This window comes from Chroicocephalus ridibundus, chromosome 7 (assembly GCF_963924245.1).
Source record: "Chroicocephalus ridibundus chromosome 7, bChrRid1.1, whole genome shotgun sequence".
Taxonomy (NCBI): Eukaryota; Metazoa; Chordata; class Aves; order Charadriiformes; family Laridae; genus Chroicocephalus; species Chroicocephalus ridibundus.
The window spans coordinates 37542367-37554769 of NC_086290.1; positions in this window are offsets into that span (position 1 = coordinate 37542367).

A 12403-nucleotide genomic window follows, 5' to 3' on the forward strand; every position below is an offset into this window, starting at 1 on the left:
ATGTTAAACCTACAGTTTTCAAATGGGTATATCAGATTCCTTACCATTTTATTTAATAGAAATGTTTTGCCATCCAAACTCTGTCAAAGTTTCATAGCACATGTTTAGCAACTTGAACAGTCAAACAGGACATAAAATGCTTGTATAATCTTAATGGGTTTGGTATCCTAAGTTAGCTGAGTCATAACAGGTGTGGAGAGGTCAGATCAGTAGGGCCATTAAATCAAAGTTAAATCACCAGGTTTCCCTGAATACACAGAAAACAACATAACATTTTAAGTCATGGACCTAGGCCTAAATAAATGTACTTTTCTTTTTCATGCCTGACTTGGATCTGCAGCTGACTAGCTTGCCACAGAAGCCAAGATAGGGTGGGAGAAGTTGGCGTCTTGTAGCTCTCCCACCCACACTGCATCTCATCTCTGCCCTAAAATTGTCCTCTCAGAATAGTTTGGCACCCCACACAGTCAGAAATTGTGAGGTGAAGAAGGACATATATAATCCCTTCTATTATCAGCATATTTTTTCCCTGTTCTTTGGATTTTGTTTCCATGCACAGCTGTGTCTTAGAAGTCCTGGCACTACATCGTATTGACTGCTTTCATGGGTCATGGGTGTTGCTTTGTGTCTCCTCATTCTTTGGGGGAATGCAAGTAGATCAGTGAAGAATACGTGGAAGGAGGTAAATCCTAAGAGTTTTCCACACACAGATACCTGGTCATGTCCATTCAAAGATGGAGCATCTGATAACTACTGAGGAAATGGATTTGTCATTATGTGACAATCAGAACAGGGAAACTAATTTCTGCAGTGCTAAGATCCTGAAGAATTTTGAAACCAGTTTTATTCGATTAAAGCAATTAAACATTTGAAGTTGTAACAGATGACTGACACCACCTCTTAAAATCATGGCTTCAAAATCACTGCCTAGTAAGTGGAACATCATATAACTGATTGGTGAGGGTGGATAAAATATGCAGAATCTGTAACATGCATTCTCAAAGCCAAAAAGAGTTAAAACCCCCCACTTTCAGTTAAGTAGAAAAATACTGGTTTAGTATTTAATTTAAAAAACTTTCTAATTAGTTAAGCCATGGAAATGTTCCGAGCTGAGACTACAGAAATAATATAACACTTCTGAAAATGAACAGAACACACAAATTGATATGAATATATCCTACAGCATACAGTAAGTATTATAAAAAAAATAGTGAAAACTGCTACAAACACTGAATCATGTTCTGCTATAGTTTTGCTTTGGAAGTAATGAGCACACATAGCTACTAGTGCCTTTGTTTTTAAAGCTGCAGACTCACTGTTCTCACATTACAAATACTTGTGCTGTACACCTGTGAGGTCTGAGAAACTGTAAGAAACCCTTGGTTAACATATATCCTTTCATTCTATGGTGCACTTCAGTTGCATTTAGAGTCGGTATCAGTCATCAAGCATTTAGACACTATACAAACAAAAAACACATTTTTGGATATATTTCTGCGAATACCTCACTGAGCTGTGAGAGTTTGTTTATAGAGTTGCTCAGCAGCTTCACTTTCCATTGGCTTCAGTTGCTGGATCTTTGGGTCCTTAGTTTACAATGGGAGGAGGGATGGAAAAGAGTATGTACACTATTTTAAGAGCTATGCTGCTAGATTTTTGTAATATGTAGATCCATTCAGAACAGGTGTTTCAATTCATTTTGAAACATTTCACTTAAAAAGACTACTATATTTACTTAGTAAAAGCAAAGAAAATTATAAGCGTTTTAGGATTTTTAAAGCATCTGAGCCAGTTCTGTGTCCAGCATCCACTGAAATTTATTGGGATTGGCTGTCTAATTCCCTTGAACTTTACTGAAAATACCAGCTTTGTGTGCAGCTATGGAAAAACTGAAGTCCTTGCTATAAGCCATGCCATCATCTTAACACACAATTAAAATAAAAAAGGCAGGCCAAATGCCAAAAAATTGCTCAGAAAAGAGGGTAGCTCTGCGTGCAGGGAGCTTACAGGCTTGGAAGTAAGGTAACGAAAAAAAAAGTTGGTCCTAATGAAGACCAGAATATTTTAGCATCATCTGAACCATTTTACACCGGAATGAAATACAGAAAATTCGAAAAAGTTTGATTTTGAGGAACTAGCCTGTAATATAACCTATTTAGTAATGATCATCTGTATGAACTTTTGCAACATTACATAATTGCAATTATCATCAGCCACACTGATATTTGATGACTAAAATCTTATACACATGAATAGTTACACTATTGTCAACAGGAGAACTATTCATGCATGTATCTAAAATTCTTGACATTTACTTCTGCATTTCACTCTCAACGACTTTCATTTTTACCATTTTTTACCAAAATGATAAAAGATTTCACCCCAAATGAAACAGAAAAAAAAATATAATAGATATGGTAAAAAGTATTTTTTCCCATCCTTCAAATTTTTCTAAACTCTTGAGGCTACAAATACTTAAGAATGTTCTGGACATCCTTAGGGTCAGAAACTTCATCTTAGGAGTGAAACTTAGAAAGTGATGTGTTAGTTTTTTCTGAAATAAAAAGCCAGAGTTAGTCAATGTTCAATTAATGTTTTGAGGACATAAAAGAACAAGCACAGTCAGAAATGCCACAGTGGAAATAGGAAACATGAAATGCATAAGAGTTTACAGGCACTGAAGTCATTTATTTTTTTTGTTAGGTGGAGAGACCGTACCCAGAAACCTGAGTCAAACTGGAATACTTTGGATTCCACTCTGTTTCATGAATTAACATTGCCTAGTTAGTACCAACTTTGGCCTTCTTGGATAAACATCAACAAGTCCAAGTGCAGGGTCCTGCACCTGGGTCAGAGCAACCCCTGGTATCAATACAGGCTGGGGGATGAAGGGATTGAGAGCAGTACTGATGAGAAGGACTTGGGGGTACCGGTGGACGAGAAGCTGGACATGAGCTGGCAATGTGCACTCTCAGCCCAGAAGGCCAACCGCATCCTGGGCTGCATCAAAAGAAGCGTGACCAGCAGGTGGAGGGAGGTGATTCTGCCCCTCTACTCTGCTCTGGTGAGACCCCACCTGGAGTACTGTGTCCAGCTCTTGTGCCCCCAACATAAGAAGGCCACGGACCTGTTGGAGCAGGTCCAGAAGAGGGCCACAAAAATTATGAGAGGGCTGGAGCACCTATGCTATGAAGACAGGCCGAGAGAGTTGGGGTTGTTCAGCCTGGAGAAGAGAAGGATCCAGGGAGACCTTATTCCGGGAGGCCTTCCAGTACTTAAAGGGGGCCTACAGGAGAGATGGGGACAAGCTTTTAGAAGGGTCTGTTGTGATAGCACAAGGGGTAATGCCTTTAAACTAAAAGAGGGGAAATTTAGACTAGCTAGAAGGAAGAAATATGTTACAATGAGGGTGGTGAAACACTGGCACAGGTTGCCCAGTGCGGTGGTAGATGCGCCATCCCTGGAAACATTCAAGGTCAGGCTGGATGGGGCTCTGAGCAACCTGATCTAGTTGAAGATGTCCTTGCTCATTGCTGGGGAGGTTGGACTAGATGACCTTTAAAGGTCCCTTCCAACTCAAACTATTCCATGATTCTATGATCTATCCCCCGCCTAGAGCTAGAACTATCGGGAATATCGTTTACATGACAGAGAAAAAGGTCACAAATTATGTTGCTACTAATTTAAAGACATTCATGTATTTTTTTAAAATGGCTGTCATAATAGGGAATCTTTTGCTGCTATTGAAAGTAAGTGTGTGACAAAGCAATATTTTACTGTCAGATGTGAAGATTACATAAAATGGATATAGTAGGGTAATGGTGAGATGCTTGGCAATATTTATGAACCTGTACAGCCCTGATCTTTTAGACTTCACTCAGCAGAAATTCTGAACTGTGCTTTTCATCATACACTTTATAGGAATAATAGGTTTTGCACTTGAAGTCACTTAGAGATTTGTGAAAGGAAGAAAGCCTCCTACTTCCTAGACTCATGCTGAATCATCTAGAAACTAAATGAACCCCCAAATTACTCCTCATTTGGTTCTTTAAACCAAGGCATAGCAATTTATAAGTTAAAGGTCTCCCTGGGTACATAAGCACAGGGAGACAATCATCTAATCCTGCCATAAAAGACTTATTAGACTAATTACAAACATCTCTCAGGGTAGTTTGGATGAACTGTTGCTCTCTGAAGTCCCTTGAGTCCATTCAATCCAGAACATGAATGATTTGGAGTCAATACTTCATTTAACACACTTCAAGAAAGAGCTGGCATTAAAGAAACCTCTCCCTCCTGACAGGTCTTATACTGATTAGAATGGAGCAGTATCTGTGCTACACTACTCCTGGATGCCTAAATGCCTCAGGATCTCTTTTGATAAAGGCGATTTAGGCATATCATGGGTTTTATCCAAAAGGAATGTAGTCTGCAGGAGAAATATGAAGAGCTCAGGTCTGCAGGTCTGATAATTCTTGTACTCTCGGCATTTTTCAGGTAATTTTTAGGATGATTTTTAGACTGTGGAGGACTGTGTTGGGCATGTTCTTGTGGGAACTCATAGTCTGTTTATTGGTGCAAATTTAACTCATGAAAGAAGATAACTCTGTTTATTGTGAAAAGGGATTATGGTGAGAACTCTTCTGCTGCTGCTTTTTTTTTTTAAAATTATATTGTTTCTCTCTGTTCCAGGGATAGGAAGAGGGGATACATCCAAACTTCTTTCTCAAAATTGCTTCCTGAGCCTGCGATTCTTCTCATAGGGAAGCAAGAGAGCATTCCATCACCCATCTGGTGCAGTAACTCTAATACATCCACACAGAGAAACACAGTACCCACACAGGAAAAAAAAAAAAAAAGAGAAAGTTTTGTCTCAGGTTTACAATGCACAGTGTAAATCTGTCCATAACAGTCTGTGTTAATAGATAGCATCTGCTCTTATAACATGATTTAACTCTGTAACAACTGTAATACTACAAGTCCTAAATAATTATTTAATACCACATAAATTTTTCCCAAAATTCTGCAACTGACCCTGTGAAGACCAGTTATGTTTAGATAAAAACTAAAATCGCTGCTTTGTGAAGGGAAAATCTTATATCCAAACCAGCAATATTTGTAGTGAAAACACTAGGCACTTTCTTCTAGATTCACTGAAGAAATTATAAAAGTGGGCTATGGGCATAAAATGGAAACTTTTGCTAGCCCAGCCTGACACAAATATGCTTGTCCCTCTCTGCACCACACCTAAATCTCCATTTTTCACTAGGACATTAGCCCATTGCCTAACATTAGCCCCCATCATCCCCTTTACCCTGGTTAGGATAGACTCTAGATGTCTGAGACCAGTGTGAATCACAGAAATTCCTTCCTGCATGAAATCCCCAGTGCTAGCTGCCTAGTATGCAACACTGATTCGTAAGCCCTCCTAGGCTACATGCCAGCACTACCACTAGCCTTGAGCTTAAGATCTCTGGTCACTCAGAAATGACCAAAAAGAAAAGCAAAGGAGCTATGACTAAGTCTGCATTAGGAACATCTTTTTTCACCGATGCCCAACTCCTTTAGCATCAGCCCTTACCGACAACACTGTGTGTCAACCCACAGCCATTTTAAAACTTTAAAGTTTAAAACTTTAAAACTTTAAAGCCACTTTAAAACTCATCAGCTACAACACAATGTTGCTAATTCAAAACTTGGTTCCCCTATGGAGTGAAATTCGGACCCAGAGTTGTTATCCTGTATTTATCCATAAACCAATTACTCTGTCATGAGAACCAGTTTCAGCGCTGGCTCAAATCCACCTCCAGTGGCTCTCCGAGTCTTTGATAATACCAGTTAGGTCGTTGCTCTCCTGAGTCTTTAACAATAGCATTAAACATAAGCTAGAGAGACTAGATCCAGCCAAGAGGTCCTTGCCTGATTTATCTATGTGAGAAGCTTTTCTCTTGCATGGAGTTATAGTTCTGCAGCATTCAACATGTCTGAACCCTAATTTCAACCCAGGAATAAACTGATTTTCCTTTAATCTGAAATTCTTGGCAACTAAAAGAACCTAATTAGGGTGTTTCTGTTGGCGCTAGTTCTTTTTCTGTGAGGGTGAAACATATTTCAATTGTACGTAGTTCAATCTCCATAAACACCACCAGCTAAAACAAAAATTTGAACCTAACTGAGCATCCTCTCTGGGCGATGGAACTAATTTTAAGTCCAACATTTTGACATCGTTAAAACTAGGCAAGCAGCTTCATATGGAGGTGCTTATTGTCTCTTGTCTGCATTAAACTTAACCCTAACACTAATCTTAGATTTAACCTTCATCACAGGCCAGCAACTGCTGCCACTACAGACAGAATAAACTCATTGGGTCCTAAATGAAAGCTATAATCCCATTCTGGAAAAAAAAAATCTAGCTTTGGGGCCCCTGTCAGTCCAAGCACTGACCTTGATTTGATCACTAGACCTAACCTGAAGCTTGTTTTTTTACCAGTCCTCTACAGGACAAAAATTAGAACCTATACAATTTTAAACATATACAATAAGTTTAGTTAATAATTACCTATCATCTGAATCCAAAACTGCAGCAAAATCTCACCCTCATTCATTGAACAATGTGTGTTAAACATCTCTAGTCTTGACACCTCATTAAAGCAGCTGAATAAATTGACTCAAATCAAAAGAATTATTTGTTTTGAAGAATCTGCCTTTCAGACCCAAAATCATAAGCAACCTAAGTAGAAGGAGCAAAAGAAAATTTGCATTTATCTTACTAGTTCACCTTACCCCAGCAAGTTTCCACCTCTGACTGAAAGACAGGGGTTTTCCAGCTGGAATGAAGCTCTGCCTGTGCATCTCCGCCTGCTGAGACTTCACCGTCAGTCAGCTGACAACACGCTCACTGCTTCTGCTGGCTAAGCCAGCACTGGGCGATGCTCAGATTTGCCTTTGAAGCTTAGGCAGTGCAGTCTTACAAAGAATGAAGGATACCAGTGAGTTAGGGTCAAATAGGTAACTAGTTGGCAATTTTGCGTGCTACGGTGACTTTCTGACCTCAGGTGATTGCTCACTGGAATTTTTTCTCCCACTCCTGGCAATCTGGCTAGTGCCAAATGGACCAGCTGAGAGGCATGTGGCTGTATTCTTTTTTTTTTTTTAATATAAAACCAACTTCTTCATTCTTTATACAAAGTAAAAATCCAAGTTAAAAAAGCTCAAGTGAATCATTAAATAGGAAAACCACAAAATATAATTACTACTGCTAAAAGTACATAACCTAGCATATGCAGTGCAAACTCGCATGTTTAACAGGAAGCTTTTAGGTATACGATCTTCCAGACAGCTGCACTCACTAAAGTAGAATCAACTTCAGTCAAGTATACAAGTACTTGGAAGTGTAAGATCACCTGAGTTCAAGAAAGGAAAAATAATTTAAATAGTAAAAGTCAAGCCAAGTCATTTTTAAACATGGTGACTGGGGGAAGCAAAGATGTATAGATTGGACTACCGTATTTGCCAGGGAGGGATAATGCAAGGCCTGGCAGAAACTACAATGGTTTTTAGGTGTCCTTAACTATTGCCCAGCTCCCCATAATCCTAAGGATCCAGTTGGACATCACAAGGTCATTTTGTCATGTCTCTATTATTACTCCAGGAACATTTCTGGTTAGTGACTACCTCCTGGAGAGTTGCGTTGTCATGGGAAACCCCAGAACCGATGTCATTACAGGTTTCAGGGATGTTAGAACAGAAATGCCTAGACAGGGAAGGTATCAGTACCCTCTTTGGTCAATACATGGGACCTATGACCTTTTCATAGGTGGGATTGTTGCTCTCTGCATCTGATGCCCAGCTGGTTTTTTTGAGGTATATCATGGTTTCACTTGTGGTAAGGTAAGAGCTGGGTATTCATGCTGTATTTCCTTTGCTGTAGTTCCTTTTCTGTCATTTGTAACAACTTCAGCCATTGATTCAAAAAAAAATAATAATCATTGTACAGAGATAGCGTTACACATACCAGGTTCAGACTGTTCTAGTAAAACATGGTGAAATGGTTTATTACAATAGCAATGCTAAGTTTACTTTGACCTAGTATCATTATTGAAGAGTGCCTAAGGACAAATTTCAGTACTATTTATGACCATCCAACAGAAAGGTGGTAAGGGCCACAAACCTGAAAGTTAAGTAAGACTTAGTAGAACTTTATGTCATTACGGAGAGCCAATCAATTTAATGGAGAGTGTCCTTTTTTCATGTTGGAAGTGGAAACACTTCCCATTGGGATCGAAGGGGAAATGTTACTGGCATTCACTATATTTACCTAGCATCAGCAGAATTTCAGGGTTTAATTAGATGAAGAATTTTGTCCACATGAAAAGCCAGTAGTCATCCAAACTATGGTATGTGTCACAACTGTTTGAACTCCCTCAACAGTTTCCCAGATATTGCTGAGATCAGTAGCCAAAGCCAAATGCTCAGATAAATACCAGATGCCAGGTGCTTGTTGTCTCTGGACTTATACAGTCCAACAATATTCACTCACACAGGGCTACTCGTCAGTTTTGGTTTCAACTCAAGAACTCCATGAAGCTAAACTCAAGCAATGGTTTCTCTTGTGCAATAGTCAGTTCACAATAATTGTTGTGACAGACACCTTAGAAAAAGGAAAGATCATCTCTCTATTGCACTGGAGCAAGCTATGTACCATGAATGCAACATTCCAGTTTCAAGAGGCAACAAATATGCTAGGTCATATTACACGCCCAAGAACACATTCATAACATTGCTCCTTTTCATAACTCACAGAGTCACTTCTGACTTATTCCAACATGTTATTAAACACCATTCTGTTAGTGAAGACCTCAAAAGAGATTTTGCATATAATGATTTATTTTTTTTTAGAGAGATTGCACTTATAAACTAAATAGACAACAACAAAGAGTGTGAATGTGAGGGAAAAGGTAACATGGAAGACAGTAGAATAAATTATTTGCAAAATATTAGAACAAATTGTTTGACATTTCTTTCATTTCTTTTACTTCTGAGAAAGGAAAACTGGATAAAGATCTCTGAGAGGAAGAACAGACATGACAGGCCCAGATTAGGTGGAAGATGGGGAAGGAGTTATGGAAGAGCAATCAGGAAGGGAGGAAATCATTCTCCCGGGAGAAGAGAGAGAGAGTTACAATTAACAGAAGTAATGAAAGACATGAAGGAGAGAAAACACTGAAAGGCAGAAATCAGCAACCCTGATATATCCTGATAATAAGACATGTCAAATTGGCAGAAAGATGTCCAAAGACAAAAAAAGAAGGATGGAACACCACTCTGCTGAGAAGACCCCAAAAGACCCTTATGCTGTTAATACTGCCACTGGCCCTAGAGTTTCTGACTCCTGCTAGCACCAAGTGAAGGAGTGGGAGGAAAAGGCATCTGACTGCCCCTTGGTCTGGAAGCCAGCCAGCAGCACTGCAGAATTTCTACTCTTTGTCTTAAATTTTTGCTACTGATTAAAAACCTTTCTCGCTGTGCCTTTTCTAGGAGGAAGCCTGGCGTGAACAACCCACACTTTTTGCTCTGTAAATTATTCCTCTTACACTGCTTATGTTTTGGCTTTTCCACTATGAAAAATGCCTCTGCCAATTGCGTCAGCCTCTGAGGCATAAATTATTCCATGACACTACACTGGATTTTAGTTAGGAATTTTGTGTATAACAAATATTTTAAATTATTAATGTATAGCTTAAATCACCATCTTGTACTTCCACTTTCCCTCATTATATCAAAGACTAGATTCTTTGCTGATTTCTGATCATGTCCATTTATGAAAAATTTCTAAGTGACAAGTCTGTTTCTTCAACTTTTTTTAATAGGAGTAAAACATGTCCTAAATCGATTCACTACCAGAGGACATTCTCGTTCTTCCTGAGGATTTCTAATAACTTTGTCAATCTCCAAAATTTTGCTAAAAACCTTATGTGAAATTCACGCTTTCCAGCACGCTCTAAACAACCTCTTTGAGGTCCAACCTGTAGGCAGAGTAATGAGTTTCTTCTTCAAACACATCTTGCCCTGAAACTTCAGAATAATGGTGTTTTTCCTATTACTCATTTGCAACAACAAAGCAGCTCAGCAGGTCTGTGGGAAACTGAAATAAACTGTGACAGAAGCCGAGACGGAATATTTCAATTGAAAATCTGCTCTCAAAAATGAAGGATCAATTGTAACCAAGTCAGAGATATATCAGTTCATTAGTTCAGTATGATACCTGATATTTAAAAAATCACAAATGAGCAGATGTTCCTTATCGGAGAGACTAGGGGTGTTTTTCCAAAATATCCTTCCATGACAGCACAAGGTCCAGGGAAATATCAGTTTCTACTGGTTCTTACAGTAATCCCTCTGGCTACACCTGCTCCAGTAAACGAACTTTGCCTAAGAACAGGTTTGAGCCCTGAGGCCAAGTGGAGGAGGCCAAGTGGACTAGGATGGCCTGCTTTGATGCTAGACAATGGCTTTAAGTCTCACAAAGGAGAGGTTCCAGGAGGTCTGCCTACAGGGAACGGCCACCGTGAGCGTTAACTGCCAAAACACCAAAATGTGCCCAGGAATCCTTTGGGTACAGCATTGTTTGGAAAAGGATGAATTCATGCCAGGTAAAGTTCTATTTACTAGCACAGACATGCCAGCACTTGGGAATGTTCCTAGGCATGCTTGGGTTTACTCATATAGACACAGCCCATAGGTATAGCAGCATTTCAAGGGGGTCCATGCATTACAGATGTGTTTTATGACTTATATTTAATGTAGATCTTCTCTTACTTGTGTCCTGGAATGTCCATGGGAGTAATTAAAAATATAATGGCACTGTTCTCTCTTTGTGTAACATGGAAAGGAGGAAACAAACATGGGGTGTTTGGGATTTTAATAAGCCACCAGTTTGCACGAAGCATGTTCTAGCTAAGCCACACAATGGGCACATTAGAGATTTGCAAAGAAAAAAACATGATTGAGAGTGCACTTTAAACAGGTCTTTTCAATCATTCAAGTGGTAAGATTGTTCCTTCTCACCTTCAAAGCACTTTTAAAATTTATCATCCTATATGTACAATAAGTTTCCTTTTCTGGATCAAGATAATATTGCTAAGCCACTCACGCCACACATACGCTCACAGACACACAGCCCAGATTCCATAAATTTTGGGAAAGCGCAAGTTCAGATTGCCAGAAAAACACAACAAAAAGAGCAGCACATATAAACCAGAGCAAAACTCTAAATAAAATACTTCAGAAGGTTCCCTTATCCCGTTGTATTCCAGTAAATTATGCATGCTTTCCTGTGTGTTTTGGCTCTAGAAAAAAATACAAAGCTGCTTCTTAATTCTGCAAACATGAGGAATATACAAGTCTTCTACAAGTTACTTCAGCTCTGCTATGAAACTTCATTAAGCAATTCATGTCACCCTGACATCCTGTCACTTCAAAGTAAGAATGTAACATTTCATCACAGGAAAACCAGTTTGTTGAATTAAGCTTTACAAGGTGTAACACAAGCAAAGAGCTGTACAGCATCTTTCAGCATTCACCTACATTTTTGTTCGAAAGTAGAAACGCTTCGGAGAAATGCTTTGGCAAATACCTCCTTTGTGCAATTCTCAGTATCTCCAAAAAGTCACGGAAATTTTCTGGTATGAATAAAGACATGTGTGTATATATGGTTTGTGCCTGAGTGTGGGACCTCTGGGAAATGACTGAGGAAGAAATAGAATTTGTGTAGTGGATCACCATACTTAAGCTCATTAACAACAAAGAAGAAATTATTTTCTACCTGCAGCCTAATTGGTTTGAATGTTCTGCTAAATGCAATGGTCAGAATGATTGGCTGATTTTTTAAAAACACAGGCTGTAGTCTGTCTGGCTGCCATTCAAATGTATATAATTGTTTCAGAATGAGCAAGGAGCACAATGAGGCCGTGTGAGGCCAGCAAGAGGAGAGGAGGGAAAGTTTGGATTAGAGGCTTCCTGTATGGAAAACATCTGCACTGGAGCCAGAGACACTGTGCTTTCACTGTAGCGTGGCTTAGATATTTACAGAATTACACGTCGAAGAATGCAGCACCCATTGCTCACCCAGCCTGCCTTGGTATGCTGCTTGGGGCGATCCAGGGACGCAAGAGCATGTTCGGAAACATGTCCCCTTTTCCAAAGGCAGTCACCCTCTTTAGTGGTGGTTACTCAAAAAACTTTTGAAATGGCTGTATTTAGGCATCAGTCTGAATGTCGGCCTCACCCTGAAAACAAAATCTTGTAAATTATCCACTTTGTATTTCATTCAGAATGGTTCGATGCTTGAGCCATGAAGGTCTTTGTTTTCACAAAACTAAAAAGTGATTATACATTATACCTC